Raw genomic sequence first — 20251 nt, forward strand, 5'->3', positions numbered from 1 at the left:
AATCCTTAAATGGTCTCAGCATACCTCTCTGAGCTCCTCCACCCCGACGCACTCACGTAGAATTGCCCCCGGATGTGCTTGGTGCAACCCAATGTGGAATGGAGTGGAACCAACCTTCCAGCTTTGACTTCCACAAACTGCTTGGCTTGGAACCAAAATCTGGAACCATGTGGAACCAAGAGCCAGATCATGAAGCTCCAATATTTGACTTGCAATTGACTGAAATTGGCGCACCCCTTCCCTGGGGGTGCGCTTACAATGTGTGTGTCGGGTCGACCTCCAGAGCCACATACTCTGGGACCGAGTCCGGAGGTGCTTGCAGTCGGAGATCTAAGCGTTTGAGATTTGCTTGCGCTTGGGGTCGGGCTTCTGGGATCCCATCCAAGTTTTTCTCCAATTTTGGTAAAAATGGTACTAAAAAAAAAAAAAAAAGCGGGCGAGGTTCAGGGTAAGGTTAAGGTTTATGCACAGTGCGGTAGAGGCCCATCTGCTCCTCGGAATGAACATTTTTGTTTTCATATTTCACAAGAATTTTCTACTTTGTCTTTTTCAGTGACAGCGCTCTTAGTCGTGCAATTTGGTTGTCACATTTGCCGCCCAGACGCACTGCTCCGGTTTTGTTGCACCACTTCCTCGTCGACGCTGTCAAACGACGTGTTGACAGACGTCGTACTCGCTCAACATTCAACTCGGCGCCATTATATGCGCCGCTTTGCTGTGCCCTTGTTGGATTTATTTATCCAGGGAGAAAAAGTCAACATTTGTTCGATGTGAAGCGCTCAGTGGTGGTAAACACACATTCAATTTGCGAGACGGCATATCGAGAATCCAAACTGGTCTCTCAATCTGGATGAGGAATGAGTAAGACAGACTCGGTAAGCAATTAACTTGTGAATTGGAATTTGATAAAGTATGTTTGCGTTTCTGTTCGACCTGGCATCAGTAGGGGGCGCCGCACCCAATTCAAATATACTGATGTATGCCATCAAATCCAGTTCCCCATGTAGAGCACATTTCAAACAATTTGGCGGCCCAGCAATTTTTTTTCAATAAATTACTGACAAATTTAAGCACAAATAATGGCGTTATTGCGCTCCGAAGCAACAAGAAGAATATTAAACCTGTTCCACATTTTTTTTCTCAGCTACGGGAATGTGAACCACGACATGATCAATAACCATGCTCTATTTATATAGAATTGTCCTTTTTGGATTAATGTACGCACATTTTTAGTTATCAGCTGCCCTGAAGCTGCTTTTTTAATCGGCGCCTTATGTACCATTTGAACCATGTTGCGAACCAATCCAGCAGCACTTACCAAGGCGTGGAAACAGTCGGTCAGATGAATTAAATTCTCTGTACACTACGATCCTAGGATATGTGGAAATGGCACCGAAGTCTGTTGTGGTGTTCGTCCGTGTTTATTTTTTTTTTGCCTCTACCTTGTTCAGCCTTGTCTGCTTCGCTCCACTTTCGCTCGTCCACAAATATCGCTCCATATCATTCCAAAATGGCATGATTTCCACAACACAAATAGCTTTTTATTAACTCTGATAGAAAGAATCTGAAAACAAGATGAGGTTTTTTATTGTCTGCAGCTTGCTGAATTCCCCAAGTAGAAATAAAAATGTACATTAAAATTAAAGACTTCCACCGAGGAGGAGCTTTTCGTCATTGTTTGTTTCTAATAAATCTCATCCTTGCTGGATTCTATTCCAGTTTGGAGCAACGCCGTTGACTTTTCTACGCGCGTCATAAACCCTTTAAATTTCCTCTTTTTATGGCCATCATTCAAATGTTTTTTTTTTTTTTTCCTATGGATCTTATTTAGTGACGGTATAAAATCGTTTGCCATGTTCACGCCAAATTCAATCGTTTCCGGCGGCGTGATTGAATTGAAGTCAATGGAGTTCACGCCGCGTTTGATGCAAAAGATTGCGGAGCGCAGCACAGAAAATTTGCAGAATTTAAAAAAAAAAAGAAATTGCCGAAAATAATCAGCGTAGAAAATTTTGATTTTTCGCGGCAGCCAATCAGCTCCCGGACGTACTACGCCACACTCGGTGTCATGCACACTTGGTGGGTTGTTTGAAAACAGAAGAATGGCGGTGAAAATTGGCTTTGCCATCTGTGGACATCTGGAGCTTTACAACTCGGTCAGCGACCACTACAGGGACAAAAAGAAATAAAAAAAAAAAAGAAAAGTGACCAGACTTGGAGACAAGTGAGTGAGGAACTTGGCGTATATGCGATGTTTCTTTATTTAATTTAATTAATTTTTTTTAACACAGGTGTTTAACTCATTTACTGCCATTGACGGAAAAAGACGTCAAAAGTCTTTTTTTTTTTTTTACTCGACTGCTAGTGAATGAGTTAACTTTACCAAGACGGCAATATTGTTCCCATTAGCTTCAGAACATTGTCGGCCACTTGAATGCGATGTCAAAACCCGTTTTTCTCTTTGTTCGCTAAGGGAAACGCTGTCGTCGCCACAAAACGAGATTTTGTGATTCGTATTTGGACTGGTTCCTATAAGCGTAAAATCGAATGGGTTGAAATTGTTGGAATAAAAATCCTTTGAGCTTTAAAAAAAAAAATAAAAATCTCCGTCTGTACTGACTATTGTCAAATGCAGCCATCCATTTTCTTTCACGCTTATCCTTATTGGGGTCTCTTGTGAGTGTGAGTTTTCAGTGAAGCTAACGTGCACGTTTTTCATACGTGGGAGGAAAATGGAAGCGTAGGGACGATATGCAAATGCCGACAGACATGTTTTGACCATTTGCATTGACGACTGTACCTTATATGTTGTCGTCATGGCGATAAGAATTGTATTTTTGTGAGTTTTGGCACCAAGGAGAAAACACATTTGAAAAAATTTGGTGAAGCTGCCGATGGGTGCAGGATAATAAAAGCGTTCAAGCGCATGTTGATCAAGGTTGACGCTCAGGCCATCTGGGGAACGAAATAAAAATAAAATCCCGCAAAGATGACGGATGGTCTCGCAGGCAAGTCCGGCGGGATTGGTTCTGTGTCGAGTAGCCACAAGCTGAACCACGAACAAACTCCGTTTGTTCACCTCATTAACGACGGATTCAGAAAACGGCTCAAATGTTGATGCGAAGCGCTCTTTGACGAGCGTTTGAACTTTGCGTCACCCTTCACGCTGCGGTGAAAATCTCGTCTTTAATCTGCCGATAAAATCCAACCACCATTAGCGACGGCAAGCGGAAAGGGAGTCGCCCTAATCGCCAATGTGTTGAGTCAAACCGAATAATGTAATGCCATAATAATTCATCAGATTTTTAAAAAAAAAATTTTGCGGTGGCTTTTTTAGCGGTCTTCCTGTCGAATGAGCCTGCAACTGCGGCCTTCATCAAAAGCGTCTTTGTTGTTTCGCAAAAAAGTCCAGACCACCGAGTGCAGATGTCAACAAAGAGACGCTTGTCGATGTACGTCTGAATGGACACTGAGGTCTTGTGTGGCGACTTCCATGAACGGCTGCTACTGACTGACTGACTTCCGCTGAGTTGTTCGGCTAAAGTAGCGCTTAGCGATCTGTCGCGGCGTGCGAGGGTTCTGGAACTAGTTTTGACCAGTGGCGAAACATCACGACTAGTTTTGCTGTGATTCAGTGGCATGCAAGGCAGGGTTGTGGTACTCGAGTCCGGCCTCGACACATTCTTTTGTCGTGTCGGACTCGACCGCTGGACTCAAATAAGATATTCTCATCGATTCGGCCGAGTCAGACTATGTTTTTCCTTCAAAAGAAACTTAAAATAAAGTTTTCGAATGATTAGAAGAGGAGGGGCGACTCCGGTCCTCGAGGGTCGGCATCCTGGATGTTTTGTCTCTGTGCTCTAAAACACCTGAGTCAAAAGATCAGCTCGTCAGCAAGCTGGATAATCATCCTGATCATTTGAATCAGTTTTGTCAGAGCAGGGAGACATAGAAAACATCCAGGATCGCGGCCCTCGAGGACCAGTTGCCCACCTCCAGGTTAACTTGACCTCTGGGAGAATCGGTGACGCCGCCGCGAAGCGTTCATGTTGATGGGTTAGTTTTGCCGTTTGTTTTGTAGCCGCCTCTCGCTGCTCCCCAGTGCCCGATCTCGTCCTCGTCTCTCCCCTCGAGGACGACCACCGCGAATAAAGAAACATTGATTTTGAAATTACTTTTGTTCTTTATCTGCACACACGGTTAATAAAGCAAAGTTCCATGCCAATTAAGAAGAGTGTTGAGCTTAATGACTTCTCTAATTTTGTGGTTGAGAAAATTTTATTTTTCCATCTTAAGGTTTTTACTTTTGATCTCATCTGGACTTGACTTGGACTTAGACCGCAGTGACTCGAACTTGGACACAATTAAGGCTGACCAACATTTACATATTCCATGAAATTGTATTTATCAATTCGCAACAGTCTATTTTGATTCTGCTGATCAGCGTCATGTCATTTTTTTTTTTTTGGGTCGAAATAAGAATTCAGCTTCTGTGTTGCCATGTCAACATAATCAGAGCGCATTTGCCAGCACCAACAAAATATCGGACATATTACGGTCCTTGCATTACGTATAAAAAAAATAAATCATAATAATAATATTATAATATTCAAACTAGGCAATCTTTTCATCAAGTCGTTGGGAAGTGATAAGTTCCTCCATCTTTGGACCCTCCAGCCTCGCACGAGAGAGTGACAGCTTCATTAATTGGCCCGTTTCACGGAACGTAATTCTGCTAGTGAATGCAAATGAAGCTTCATGACATGCGCGTCTGCTTTGGGTGAGTGTCAGGGTTGTGCATTTCGTCACGTGTCAAACTCACGCCTATGTACAGTATTGCAAAAGAAAAAAACATTTTTTTATTTTAATTTAAATTGTCCTTTAACCCTTGAAATGCCTGTGAAATGCCATTAATCCGGTCCAACACCACTAAAATATATCTATTTTTTTTTTTTAATAAGGAACAAAAATAGATGTCAGTTCGAGCAGCATTGCTAATTGTTCGTGATTGTCACCTTCAACTTTATCAAGCTGGAGGGGCATTGCACCCCCCCACCCCACCTGTACTAATGCATTGAGCCTGTGCAGTCCCATGGCGAGTGTGGGCGTCCTGATTAGCATACACATGGCAGCGGCTGCCCTGTCACTCACGGATTGAGAGGCAGTAGTCACATGATGAACGGCACGCCATTCCGCCCAATGAACAAATGAATTCCGGTGTGGGTTAGACGGGCTTTGCGATGGCAATGTTTCACCATAAATCATGTTAACCTTCTCGTTTTGGAGTTCATCCATTTTTAAGGTGCTCTCGGTGCCTTCTTGCAGGCGAACGCATCGAGCCGGCCGTCTGCCCATGGCTGACGGCTGAGCTTCCATTAAGCCTGACGCTGCAGAGTATTGTGTCACTTGCGGTGCGTACGATCTGTCAAGGCGCTCGGCTGTCATGACAGAGCTGCACAGTGCATGCAAATGACGCCAAAGATAATCACGGGAAGGGTTGAGGGGCGGGGCGGGGGGGGGTGGATGAGGATGGTGCCTCTGTAAAACACAAGACATGAGAGATGGGCGAGCACCGGTATCGTATTGGAGCGATACTGGCCTTTAAAAAAATAAAAAAAATAAATCAGGTATCAAGTACTCATGGAGCCTGCCGATACCAGTCACCAATACTTAAAAGAGTCTTCCTAGGCAGTATTTGGCGCTATACTGCTACAGTCTAACACATTGGCGATGGTATCGACACTCGGTAAAATTGAAAAAAATGCTATTAAACATCTCTAATGAAAACCACGAAGGGAAAGAAACAAGCGAGCATATATATTGAACTAAAAAAAAAAAAAAAAAAAGGGACGTTTTCGGGTGTTCCAATACGAAAGCGGACATTTCTGATTTGAATGAATTTCGTAAATTGTAGTTTTATGACATCCTCAATTTTGGATTCTTATTGCGATTTCACACAGTTAGGCATCGGGAATACGGAACATTTAAAGGGATTATATTTTCCGTAAAGTTTGCTCCCATAGGTAAATAATACTTCAAAGTACATTTTCAATATGTGTATTATTTTTTTTTTCATTTTAACTTTATTTAATTTAGTCAATGTGTATATCTTAAAAAATTATTGTTTTTTTTGTATTTTAGGATAAACTGCTTCGAGTTAGATTCATTTTTTTATTATTAGTTTTTATATGAGTTTTAGGTTTTATTTATTTTAAATATGTGGAGCATTTGTCAAGAGCAGAATAAAAATACTTAAATAAATAAATCAAATAATTATTGTGTAATAAAGTAAACTACACTCCTCAAACAACTGATTGACCCTTATAATCTTTATTTACATACTTCTTTGAAGAAATGTAACATCTAAAAATGTTGTGGCAGTCTCGTAGACATCGTTTTTTTTCTCTGGGAAAAGCAGAAGTATTATTGAAATAGGACTATCAACCTCACATTGAATGTATCGCTTTGCCAAATATTGTGAACTGAAATAATCCATCATAAAAAAATGGACTGTTTTAACCAACAGCATCTCATTTTTGTCACTTTACATGCGTTATAGATTGATGGCTGACGTTTTGACGGCGCTGTAAAAAACTCAAATAAACTGGCCTCCCCCCACATTTTTGCCGCTTAATCTACGAAAAAGCTAATGCATGAGCAATCAATTGCATCGTATATTTACTTGGACGCCTCTCTGCTGAGAGTGCAAGTGGCGCAAACGTCATCAGCGCTCTACCAATACTCTTTCATCTTGATTTCTTATTGCTAGTGTCAAATCAAAAGCTTCTGTAGGGAGGTACATTTTTAGAATAGAATAGAATAGAAATCCCTTTATTGTCATTGTACTCAAGTGTGCAACGAGATTAGAGGGCTCCCCTCTCCAGTGCAATACAACAATAATACAGACAAATATATAAATTAGATAAATAAAGAAGACAGTGCAATGGAATTCAGTACTGAATAGGGCATATAGGAACACATCACAATGCTGTTTTGCGAGGTTAGGGTGGTCTCGTGTGTGTGTGAGAGTTCAGTATGGAGATGGCTCTCGGAAAGAAACTGTTTCTCAGTCTATTGGTCCTTGATTTGATGCATCTGTAGCGCCTGCCAGAGGGCAACCGGTCGAACAGGTGTGAGTTTGGGTGGGTATTGTCTTTGACGATGTTGAGAGCCCCTCTGAGGCACCGGGCGGTGTAGATGTCCGACAGCGAGGGGAGAGGGCAGCCAATAATCCTTTGCGCTGTTTTGACTGTCCTCTGGAGCCTCACTCTGTCCGCCTCAGTGCAGCCGCTGTACCAGGTGGAGACACAGTACGTCAGCAGGCTCTCGATGGACGAGTGGTAGAAGGCCAGCAGCAGCTTCCTGTCCAGGTTGAATTTCCTGAGGACTCTCAGGAAGTGCAGACGTTGGCGGACCTTCTTTACCACTGCTGTGGTGTTGTGACTCCAAGAAAGGTCATCGGAGATCTGTACTCCCAGGAACTTGAACGTGTGGACCCTCTCCACACACACGCCTTCGATGCAGAGGGGGGGCGGCAGCGTCTTGTTCCTCCTGAAGTCGACGACAATCTCCTTTGTTTTAGCAGAGTTAAGGTGCAGTCTGTTGTCCTTGCACCAAGTTGTCAGTCTCTTTACCTCCTCTCTGTAGGCTGTCTCGTCACCTTCCGAGATCAGACCGACCACTGTCGTGTCGTCAGCAAACTTGACGATGGTGTTGTTGCCGTGGGCCGGGCTGCAGTCGTAGGTGTAGAGGGCGTACAGGAGAGGGCTCAGCACGCATCCTTGGGGGGAACCGGTGCTCAGCATGAGGGTGGAGGACGTGTAGGGGCCGAGCAACACAGTCTGGGGTCTGTTGGTCAGAAAGTCCTTAATCCAGATGCGTGTGAGGGCAGGGAGGCCGAGAGTGTCCAGTTTGGCGACGAGGATGTCTGGGATGATCGTGTTGAATGCCGAGCTGTAGTCCACAAAGAGCATCCTTGCATAGCTCTGCTGTCGTTCCAGGTGGCCCAGCACAACATGCAGAGCAGTGTCGATGGCGTCCTCAGTGGATCTGTTAGCCCGGTATGCAAACTGGTAGGGGTCCAGAGTGGGAGGAAGGCAGTCCCTGATGTGCTGGAGAACAAGCCTCTCGAAGCACTTCATAATGACTGGTGTGAGAGCAACAGGACGGTAGTCATTCAGGTGGACGGCTGGTGACTTTTTGGGGACAGGAATAATGGTGGAAGTTTTCAAGCAGGAGGGGATGACTGCCTGAGCCAGGGAGCGGTTGAAGATCCTGCAAAAAACATGTGACAGTTGGTGGGCACATGCTCTGAGGACCTTGCCTGGTATTCCGTCGGGTCCAGTAGCTTTCCTGGGGTTGACCGCCAGGAGCGCGCGCCTCACATCGTGTTCCTCTACGATGAGTGGGGGGGAGTTGGAGCTTGAAGTGCGGGGGTGTGACGGTTGGGGCGAGTCAAAGCGAGCGAAGAAGCAGTTAAGCTCCTCTGCCAGCGATGCACTCGGGTCTACAGAGGTCGTGCTGCTGCCACGGAAGTTGGTGATGCTCCGTAGACCCTGCCACACCTCCCGTGGCCTGTTACTGGCAAGGTGGGCCTCCAGCCTCCCCTTGTAGGTTGCCTTGGCTAGCTTGATGCCTTTGCTCAGGTCAGCACGAGCCACCCTGTACTGGGCTTTGTCGCCTGACCTGAAGGCAGCGTCACGGGCCTTGAGGAGAGAGCGAACCCTGCTGGACATCCAGGGCTTCGCATTTGGAAAGGTCCGTATAGTCTTATGTTGGGACACAGTTTCCATGCAGAACTTGATGTAGTCCAGTACACAGTGCGTGTAGACATCAAGGTCCTGATGATCAAAGAGGTCCCAGTTTGTGTCATGAAAGCAGTCCTGTAATTCACTCATGGCGTCGTCACGCCAGGTTTTCACAGTCTTTGTGGTAGGCCTGAATCTGCGCCTGATGTATCATTCATCATTCATTTAATCTTCAATTTATTCGACTCATTATAGTCCCTCAAGGGGGAAATTCAACTGGCACGCCGATCTATATTTCCCGGCACTGCGCACGTGCAGGCATGGAAGGGTGAAAATGTGCGGCACCGCTTGAGCTGGGCCGTCGGGACGGACAATGCCTTGCTCAAGAGCAAGCAAACTAGAATCCGTCCGACAGCGAGTTTCTCTTGTTACGTTTTTGGGACTTGAAACCGACGTCTCCGATTTACTGATCCTGCATTTACTGTATTTATATCAATTAAATAAAAATGATTTTCTCATTACTATGTAATATTTTTGTCTTAAAATCTCATTTATTAGTATTATTTTTGAGATAGGGAAAAAAACATCGATCATTCCAAAATTTGAGTCTGAGCCCAATGTTAAAAGTTTTCAACTCTTCCAATTTTTTTTTTATTCATGACATAAATAATAAATCAAGTGTTGAAAAACCTTTTGTAGCATGTAGCATTTTTTTAAGAACAAAAATAGTACAATAAAATATTTGACATCATAAAAATTTGCGGTATTGACTTAATTTAACATACTATAAATAATTCTGGTGTTCCCACCATTGCCAGAGTCTCGGCTGTGATATTAATAATTCTTCGTAGAGCATAAAGAATATATGCCGCAGAGTACTGTTATATTAGCTGTCCACCATTTCCGTTCAAATATCCACTGCTATATAAATAAAGTTGTCTAAAGAATGCTTAACACGGTAACACTGATGCTACGTTAGCCCGTTTATGGTGTTTTGCATTGTCCGTTAGCATGTTAGCTCTCATCGCGCTCTTTGTTCCATTTTTAGTTTGCGCTTAAACTTCAACTGCGGTGGCATTAAAGAGTAATAAATGATACATTATATGATAATTATGTAAAAAAATATATAAAAATTGTGACGTTTCCCCAAAACAAGTGCAAGATATAAATGCCAACATTATTTCAATATTTTACAAATTCCAGAGATACTTTTGATTTCACAAGGATTTCTCCCAATGAGCCACATCGGCGGAATTAGTCCGAAGGTCCAAAATAAATGAAAAGTAAACTTAATAATGTCGAGCGGATGCGGCATGAATTTTAATCCGATTCTCATTTCATGAAATATAAATGAAGCGTATCTGAAGCAAAAAATTGAAGCCCAACGAGACGATAGCGACGATAAGAGGCGCTGTTTAGTCTCCATTAATCTGCAAACTTCTTTTCTGCTGAATGTTTAATGAACGGTCATAAACGGCACATGCGTTTTAAAATTTACCATGAATAATACATGACTGCAATCCCCAATGAGTCCCACCTTTTTTTTTTTTTTTTTTTTAAAGTATCGCGCAATCCATTTTTGTAACAACAAACGAAGTGTGAAATGCATTGAGGTGGGTTCTGGGAAAAAGTCGTCAGGACGGGAACACGACATCCCCCGGTGGCCCCTGTGGATGCTTTGATTTCAACGCATCGTCTATTTGGTGGAGTAACTAAGGTCCAAGAAGTGTAGGTTGTACTCCCAAGAGGTTGCTCCGCTCAACGGCATGTCGGCTGCTTGCCTGCAGGCTGCTGAGAGCAATCTTCTTTCAGCTAATGATGTTTTTTTGTTTTTTTTTTAATTTTATGTGCTAGTCTGCTACACTTCCATCAAAGAACGGACAAGCTACAATAGTCCCTGAAATAACTTGATGGAAATGGAATGGGAAAAAAAAATCAAGCCGTTCTCTCCACACGCTGGCTTTAAAGTCGGACCGTTTTTCTTTCTATTTTTTCCCCTCCGCTCATCCACTTTTCTCTCCGTGACCTGTGTGCACTCATTGCCGACAACAATGCGCTCTAAAGCGGCCATGCCGCACCAAGGCCTCGTCCACGTGAAGGCTGTCTCGTCATACATTAAAAAAAATATGTCTGCCCTCTTTGCGCTTCCCCCTTTCTCTGCTTGACGGCCAACAGTGCGGTGCCAGGGAACAATTCAAAATGGAAGTAAGCATAGCAACGGGGTAGTTGGCTATTTTTTTTTTTTTTTACTTAAAATATTTAAATATATAATATTTATTATTAGACTGCAAGTCTTTCTTGCTATCGCAGCTGCTTAACAGATTCCTATTATTAGTGATGGACCGATTATCGGCCGGGCCGATTATCTGGGCCGATATTTGGCATTTTGCCGATTATCGGCATCAGCCTTTTTTTTTTTTTTTTAAACTAAATTAAAAGTCGGTTCATTTTTGCTCACAGCAGCGCTCTTCTCTCTTTCTCTCGATCTGTGCTGTGCTCGTGGCCCTGCCTGCAGAAGCAGATTAGCCCACCCACGGATTGGTTACTTGTGCCGCCAATCAGCAGTAAACTGCCTGTTTGCTTTATCACCTCGAGTCACACGCACGACGGGGGAGGTCCCGCGAGCAGCGGAAGGTGTAGCGTCATAATTTGCCGAAATTCAAATACATGTCAGTCAACTACAAAAAAGTTTTCAACTTTGTAAAATCTAAAAAAAAAAAAAAAAAAAAAAAAAAGTAGCCTTAAAATGTTGCTAAGTCAAGTTTTTTTTTATTTTTTTATTTGTAATTTTGAGACCATTTTACCCCTTTGTTCAACAAATATCGGCCTCAAATATTGTATACTAATAATCGATATCGGTCCAGAAAAAAAGCATCGGTCTGTCACGACTTGTTATTCGTGTGATGCTTTTTAAACACAATGAAAATCATCACGTTCGGCTTCCTTAAAACGGGCCACGGGCATTTTTTTTTTTAATCTGTTCTGTATTTCATGTTTATGCGTCATACTTACCTGATTAAAAAAAAACACATGAAATGTTTTATTTTTCCGGCCCATTTACCAAATGCTACATTATGGCGGCGGGGCCATAACCGTTAGCACAGGCCGCCTTGTAATGATTTTAATCAGGCGCTCATTATCTCTGACACCCGGAGCCTACTCAATCACATTAATTGATGAATTAAGTGCCAAGGGCATTGGGGGAGCCAGGTGACGATCCAATCCCCAGAGGGAAAACGCAGCAGGTCCTGAAGCAATAGTCGTTAAATAAACGGCTCGGCTGCGCGGGATCAGCAGAACTGTCATATGTCGCTACTTGGACATGGAATTGAAAGTCAAATAAGTCTCCCTGAGAAATCTGCAAACGTGCTGCAAGGACACATGTTTTCCTGAGCCGCCCGAAGCTGCTTTTTGCTGCCCGCTTGCGTGGCTTTATGCTGCGGCGGAAGGGCAGAAAAGGCTTTTTTTTCCCCACAAGTCGGCGCCACGGTCAAACGCAAACTGTAATGTGGACTAATTTTCACGGCGCTGTGAGGACGGCAATAATGATGGAGAAGCCGCCCGATTTAATGGCGAGATAATTGAGGACCACCCCTGCGTCAGCTGTTCACTTGGAGGTGCAGAAAAAGCATCGTGGCAGGTGGATCTGCTAATCTGCTTTTCCATTTATTTTACTGTCACTCACCGCTATTTTAGTAAGCCTCGGTCGTACACCGTAATAACATCGGTACGAGTATAAACACCGAGCGTGATTTCGCGTGGAATTTCCCTGCACATGGTTTTAACATAGGCGGCGAGTATTAACATCATTGCTTAAATCCGTCCGTCCGTATTCTATGGCGCCGATGGTGGAGTCGAGCCTAGCTGAGTTTGAGCAAAAGTCGGGTGGCCAGCTGATCAGGTGAGGCGACCAATCTGTTCCGCCCCTGCCCAGCTCTGATAGTTACAAGTAGAATTTAGTGCTTATTGCTTGCTAAATAAATTTCATTGTTACTCCTTTCGAGTTCAATCAAGACTCAACTTTGTTCTTTGGTTTTAACTCATTCACTACCAGCTGAGTTAAAAAAATAAATCAATCTTTGACGTCGTTAGCCGTCAATGTCGGTAAATGAGTTAAAAGATGTTGTCTGCATGTCTTTACATGTTAAAACAGCACCCCGACAATGTCGTCACAACGAAGAAAACAGCGATATAAAAACTCAATTAGCACCCAAATGAAGGATGCGTCACATTAAAGAATAAATATTAAAATAATGAATAGTCAAATATTGAGCTCATTGGCCAGAATCTCTTAACATGAATAAAAGTTTACACAATCTTCAAACCTTCTCTTCTAGTTACAGCGCCTCTTGTGGCCATTATGTGCATTTATTGTCTGTGTCCCTGTGGAACAAAAAAAATATAAAAATAAAAGTCCCCCCTCTTCACGACGAAAATTATGACTCACTTTACATTTTTACATGAAATGTCTTTATTTAATGTGCCTTTGAACCACATTAAAACTTTCAACAAGCCCTGTTAAAAAAAAAAGAAATAAAAAAAAAAAAGCGGACTTTTCGGATGCTTTGACACATCCGTCAGTCGGGTTGTTGAGCCCAGTGCGTTTCAGCATGAGTGCCTTCTATTTAGGAGGAGAGGCCACTCAGAGCCTCTGCTCAGCTGACAAGTCAAATGCATCTCTATTTCCCTGTAGTGAAAACCTTGGCGTGACCTTCCCCGCCCCGCTGCTCTTTTAAGAACACATTTAATCAATAGGCTCATCGTGCGGAGTTTGGTTTCAACGCCAGGCGTGAGATGACCGTCCTTTTTCTCAGCTTGAATACACCTCCAATCGCACCCCCGCTACGGTCCAACCCTGAACATGGATGGCTGCCCCCCCCCAAAAAAAACACAAAAATAATCACACAGTGACTTTATTTTGGACAGAAAATAGTTCCTGAGAATGACTTGCGTAAGCCCATTGCAGCAGCTCTGACTCACCTTCTCTTTTATTCCTTTGTTTCTTGCTCCTCTGTGTATTCCCCCCCCCCACCTCTCCCCATCATTTCCTTTTTTTTTTTTTTTTTAGTCCAAGTTGTCTAAAAATACCGTTGCTTTTGTTTCCCTCTTGTTTATGATCCTTCACCTACAACTGCTCCGAGCGATTGCCTGGTGGCGCATAAGAAATACGCACAAAACATGATGTCACGCAAGGCAGTGTTTACCATTTTCAAGTATTTTGCTACAATTAGCAAAACAATTGGCAGATTTGATCTTTTCCTTTCATTGATCATGATTTGGAATATGTGGTTGCTGGCCAGTGGAGCAACGGATGGCTGTGAGAAAACGACAGTTGTTTGTTTACATTCAAACTTTTGCCGCCTGCAGCCAACACAAGTGACGTCCAGAGGTGGGCATTCGTCGGGGAGTTCGCATCGGTAATTCGCCCCCGACCAGTGAGTCCAAGTCAAGCTAACACATGTGAGAATGGATTTACAACTTGTTTTAGAAAATAAATTAATTGCTGAATTGTTTATGTCTTGAATTCATTGAAGAAAAATGTTAATATAATCTCAGTCGGGCTTTGAGGTCTGCAGACTCAATTAGTTTGAGCGCTGCCAGAGATCAAAGCAAACGGGGTGAATCAGCATTTAGCTGTTATGCTGCACGCAAATGGAAAACGCTGCCAACAAAAGTGAAGTCAGCCCCGAGTGTAAATAAATTAAAAAATTTAATAAATTTAAATACATTTAATAAATTGCGATTCAAAACGAGAATTTAAAGCATTTTAAGAACAATTTTTTTTTTCAAATGTTATTTTATTTTTTTCTGGTTTCGTGATTTTAATTAGCTAAATTTTAAATCCTCACTTTGCTTTTGCTTTTTAATTTTTTTTGTAAATGTTTTTAATATATAATAATTTATAAGCAGAGTAATTTCCCGAGAATTAACGTGTATTGACAACATAACGAGCTAAGCTAACAAGGCTAGCTAGCTCTTAGTTGTTTATAATCATTAAAAATTTCCACTGCATGAAAGACGAGTACATCCCTGTCAAAGAGGCCGGAAAATTTAAACGTGGTCAGCCGGTCTTTGGTCGTCCCAAAATATGCAACCCTTTTGTCGAAATGGATCAATTGCGATCGATGTGGAAACCGGGAACCCGCTACAATTTCTAATTTGTGGTTAACACAAATATGGGAGCGCTTCAGCGGCGGATCAATGAGATCGAAAGGAAATGTGTCACCGTGACCTCCAAGCAGTCACGCTTGCGACTCGCCTTTCATTTTTGCACCCGCGCTAAGTATCCATTTACTTGTCAGGGACACGGTTAAGTGAATTAATAATATGCCAAGCTGTGAGTCAAGTCTGAATTTTTATTTTATTCAAAAGCATTAGAAAGGGAAATAATGCAAATCTGTTCCAGGGTTATATTTAATTAACTGTACCGGCACTTCCTTTCAGGAGTCAGACTCCAGTTATGCCTTCGAAGTGCTGTAATTGCACATTTAAAGCAACCATTCTTAAGTGTTTTTTTTTTTTTTTTACGGCACACAGTCAAGTCTTAAAGAGTTGTTTCTTTATTGCAGTACCACCTTTGGCCACAATGTGCGTGGCAGCACTGAGCTCTACTTGAAGAGCATTTCATTTCATTCTGAAGGCGTACTTTGAAATCTGCCTGACAACACAAGTTCGCTGACTTCTGATTGGATTAAAATGTTAAGATATCATTTTCTTAGTTTATTTATTTTTTTCGTTATGTTAGGCCAGCAGAGACCGCCCACCACTGCCGTGACATGTACGCTAGGCTTTTTCCAATACATATGAGCATTTACCGAGTATTTTTTTTCCATTCGATGAAATTATGATTGAGTTTCCTGTTTAAATACAAAATCTGTCATTCACCTTTTGTGTGCGTGTTTTGCAGCGATTGTGCTTCAAGCAAGCACAATTTGTTTCATATTTGGAGGACGGGAGTGAGAATATAAGCGTTCTGGAACCTATCCAAGTTCTACCGTATCAGCGCGCCGCAATCTGCACCTCCCCGGAGAAAAGGTCCCCCTGGCTGACTTGACACGTGGCCCGAGGTTCAGTTGTCTGACCTTTTTTCTCCCCCCCCCCTGTCTTGACATGTGGAGCCACTGCTCTCCTCTCACATTGTCTCCTGATACGTTTGATCATATCTGTGCTGCGCACTACAAGGCTCTGCGCCTCCTCCCTCTTCCATGCGGCGGCTGACAGATCAAAAACCCCTTGAGGGAAGTTCGCTAGTGGAGTGTATCACTGAAATGTGGGGGGTCCGCCTGCTGACTTGCTCACGAGGGCTCAATGCTGTCGTTACGTTTTTTTTCTTCTTGTTTTGGGATGGATAAGGGCTGATGCATAACCCGTCGGAAATCAAAAGGTTACGAGCCTCCTGCTGCGTTACACGGCGTACTGATTTGCAGTGACGTGTCCCACCTTGTGCGTTGCGACTAAGTCTGTAATCCGTGGCGGATTGGCACCTTTGGAATCAGGCAAGCCTGTTGTCAATCCTTCTTGATCTTAAAGTCAGATTTGCACCAGCCAGCAATCTGCTTTTGCACCAACTTAATCTGTTTATGGTGCATTGGTGTGCAAACAAATACGGGATGGCTGCAACTTTTTTAGGTCAGCCAGAAAACCTGTTGGTCATTGAAGCCGTGATGTTGGGTTACTGCAGCGCGTCTCAATTATTTTTTTGTCACGTCCCCTTAGCAAGAAAAAAATAATTTGCGACAGAGCGATGCTTTTTTTTTTTTTTTAATCAGTACCGTGTGACCTACTGCGTGTTGACTGAGATCGCAATTTCGGTCCCAAAACGAGGTTCCCCCGAGGCTACGTAACGTTTAATGTTTGGGGTTAGGGTGGGCATAAGATTACCGTTAAGGCCTCAACACACCAATCCGACGTCGATCGCCAGGTCGTAAAGTCGGAGCTGTTGCTGGGGCGTCCGGGGGGGGCGTGTTCGGTCCATTCAACATGTAGACTCGGGTCAGGTTGTCGGGTTAAATGAGCACTGTGATTGGCTGGAAGTACATCGAACAAGAATCGCAAGTGACAAAAGCGGTCAAACAGTGGAAATTGAAGCTGTTACTCGAGAACTAATTTTTCAAATCTCCTTTACGGACATAACGGCCGGCTGGATAGAAGAGCGGGAAGATGAAGTAATCACTCCCATTCAAGAAAAAAACAACCACCATCACTGTCATGGGCTACGCATTGACTAGCGCCTCCGCTGGCTTGGAGGGGTACTACAGCTCACACATGCGCAGAAAGTAGTTGATGTCTCTTTCGGATTTTGAGGTGAGTTCTTTGGTCATTTTCCGGTGCCGACTTCTAGGCCGAAGCGACAATTGGCCACAACGGCCGACGTCAAATTGGTTCGTCGAGGCCTCTCGATCCTAAAATTGTTTTAAGGACTGTACACTTCTAGAATGTTTTGAGAAAATGGTCTATTTGATGTTTTTTTCTTTTCTTTTATGAAATCGGTCTTGTCTGGTCGGATCGATCCAATTCGTGGCTCTCCTGTTCCTTTTTATGAGCAGATTTTTGTTGTCATTTTTGAAAAACCTGAAATCTCCAATTCAATGCCTTATTTCCTCTCTTTTCACCGCCGCGACCCACATCCAAATCGGGCCACATCGCAATTGTCTCGTTCATCCAGCCTGGAGCGGCACATCCGACGGTCGTTGTTATTGACATGATTTCGTCCTCGCTGCGCGCGTAATGGAACGTAATGTAGTGTCTGTTCTTGAATCGATGACGAGTAATAATATTCCTCCGAGGCTTCGACGCGCCGGTTGCATCTTCTGGCCGATGGCCTCGGTAATCAGGATTTAAAATGTCGGTTTGAGCGCGTCGCACTTGCCCATGCAAATTGACACACTCGCTCGCCTCCAGGATGCATCTTTGAATGGAGCTGACCAGCGAGGGCTCCGCGGCCATCTGTGGCCTCTCCCAGCTGCTCCGTTTGGCTGCGGCAGAGCTCACCAGGAGGAGTACTTAAAAGTCCCTAATCTGTCACTCTTGCCTGGCCAGCGCTCGCCTTGGCGGGCTGGCGTCGAAGCCACGTCGGCGCCGCCAGAGCGACATCATTACTGCTTTGTGAATGCATCACACTGGGGAAAAAGTCAATGGGATCATCCGTAATGATTTGGCGATTTATTGGGATGGCGTGCTAATGATGGTGTGCGAATGCAAAGCAGCCTGCCTCTTTTTTTTTTTCCGTAATCATAATTTGCCTTTATCGCACCCACCCGAGTGTCATGGCAACCTTTGCTGCTCGGCGCGATCATCCCGGGTGGTAATCGCGCATCCTGCTGCGATGCTGGAATTAACGCAAACTATTAAACATGATCACGGCGCTTGGTGTCGTAGCGCCGCCGTGGATTGCGCAATAAAGGGCTGCCATTTTAATCAGCCTATGGAGATGAACGACTAAATATATGTTGACACGGCAAGGGTATTAGGACCATAGAAATTAATTGCACAAATTTGTTATTCAGAACATGGCAGTGTTGTGTGCCAGCCGTGTCCGGCAGAAAAAGGTTATGAGCGGGGAAATGCTAATCTGCGAGCGGCGAGGCACATTCAGTGAAAGAACAAAGCATCTTCATGTGAGGATTTCTCCGTCGGCGTGTCGCCTGCTGCAGGGCGTACGTTCGCTTCCACAGGCAGGTGGACTTTGTTTCACCCGTCTGACAAATTCTGCTCTCGTCCACCCCGCCGCCTGACCGCATTTCAAACGATCAATGAGATCGGCCTGTTGGAGTGAAAGTCCAAACCAACATCCATCATCCTCCGTCAAATAGTAGCAGAAAAGCAGAAGTGAAGGAAGAATTGCAACAAGCTACTTTAAAGGTCTGGCTGTTTTCCGAGCGCACAAAATGAGTGAGTGATGTGAATTGCGGGAATGTCAGAAATACGGAAGGGGTGCAAAAATGAAACATTTGAGCAAGACTCCCAAGTTGTGGCTCCCGCTCTAATAGGTGCCATGCCCCATTGAATCGCCGGCTGCGTTGCCCAACAACAAACGGGAAAAAATATGGTCCGATGAGTTGGCGGTAATTAACGTGACTGTGACATCTGACAGTGCCGTGTGTTGTGGTTGTCATTATCACATTATTACATTGCCTGCAGTGACATGGCATCTGTAAAGCTCACTGTGGAGAAAATGCTGCTCAAGGTCGGGCGCAGAAATTAAATAGGGCACATATTGGATATCCAAAATGTACAGAAAGTGTGTGTGTGTGTGTGTATATATATATATATATATATAAATAAAAGAAAAATATATATAAATATATATATTTAAAAGAAAAAAATATATAAATATATTTAAAAGAAAAAAAAATATATTTAAAATATATAAATCTATTGATTTAAAATATATATATATATTTATATATGTATATATATATTTAAAAAAACATTTCATACTTGGTTAATGGACTTTCAAATGAAGATTTCCAACCTACTTACAATATGAGAAAATGTCGTTTCATGATGCGCTCTGAAAAATGAAGCCTATCCAAAATATTGGAAACACCACCACTCCAGCAGTGCTTTTCCTGTTCTGGCTCGCAACATATCACAGTTGTGCATTTTCTACTCTCGCTACACTGCCATGCAGTTAGAACGCTTTACAGTACGCTCATGAACCCTCATTAAAGTCTTGAAGTCAACTTCGCTAACGATGTCACTACTTTGATATTAATGTAATCGTCGCCCAGACATGCATTTTATGTTTGCTTTCAGTAATAACATGCTTGACGGCTTCGTTGACTGGAGTGATTATGGCGAGAATAGCCAAGCCATCTTAATGAACTGTACATAAAATGAGTTTCTATTAATAGGCATAGCAACCTTAAAACTTTGGCTTGAGAAATGTGCAAATCACATTCAACAATTCACATTTCATATGCATTGAAGTGTATCTCCCATGTACTTCATGTGTGTTGATGGCCAATTATCTTGCAGTGCTCTTGTCCAGAAGCGTTGGTCTCCAGGCGTCGCCCGGCCGTCTTTGTGTGCGCGCACCTGCAGGCCAACCATCGGCGAAATGTGGCGGCAAGCAAAGACGAGTGCAGAAGTGGTGAGTCACACTCATGCTGCGACGATGCTGACACGTCGTGCACGGCCAAGTGCAGAGAGAGTGAGAGAGAGAGAGAGAGAGAGAGAGAGAGAGAGAGAGAGAGAGCAGTCGTTTCGACATTAAAATCGACACGGTCTGTCGTTCCGACACACCCTGCGTCAAATTGCACATGCGTTGTCTGCGTCAGAACAAAAGTGACGTTTTCTAGCGATCGCACGTAAGTGGCGCCCATGGCAAGCACCGTTTCACTGTGCATCTGCTTGGCACTTTCCATTCATAACACCAGCATGTTGTGAAGGATGGAGATGAAGGCACGCTCACGCCTTCATGGACGTCTGAGGATTGACTCGGCTCATGGAGGCTTCTTAACGAGTAATTCCGAGAATTTTCAATAAAAACAACAGACACT

The 20251-nt window shown here is 43.5% G+C and overlaps 1 long non-coding RNA gene across 1 annotated transcript in view; it reads left to right on the plus strand.

Annotated features, from left to right (window-relative positions):
• LOC148334435 (uncharacterized) overlaps nucleotides 1–20251 on the plus strand; it is a 48544-nt gene that overhangs the window by 26797 nt on the left and 1496 nt on the right. The window contains exon 3 of the long non-coding RNA XR_015844141.1: nucleotides 19728–19842. This is a non-coding gene — a long non-coding RNA (uncharacterized LOC148334435). The remainder of the gene's footprint in view (nucleotides 1–19727; nucleotides 19843–20251) is intronic.

The sequence above is a fragment of the Idiotropiscis lumnitzeri genome, chromosome 6 (genome assembly GCF_059441095.1).
Source record: "Idiotropiscis lumnitzeri isolate Australia: NSW breed Sydney's pygmy pipehorse chromosome 6, RoL_Ilum_1.0, whole genome shotgun sequence".
In the NCBI taxonomy this organism is placed as follows: Eukaryota; Metazoa; Chordata; class Actinopteri; order Syngnathiformes; family Syngnathidae; genus Idiotropiscis; species Idiotropiscis lumnitzeri.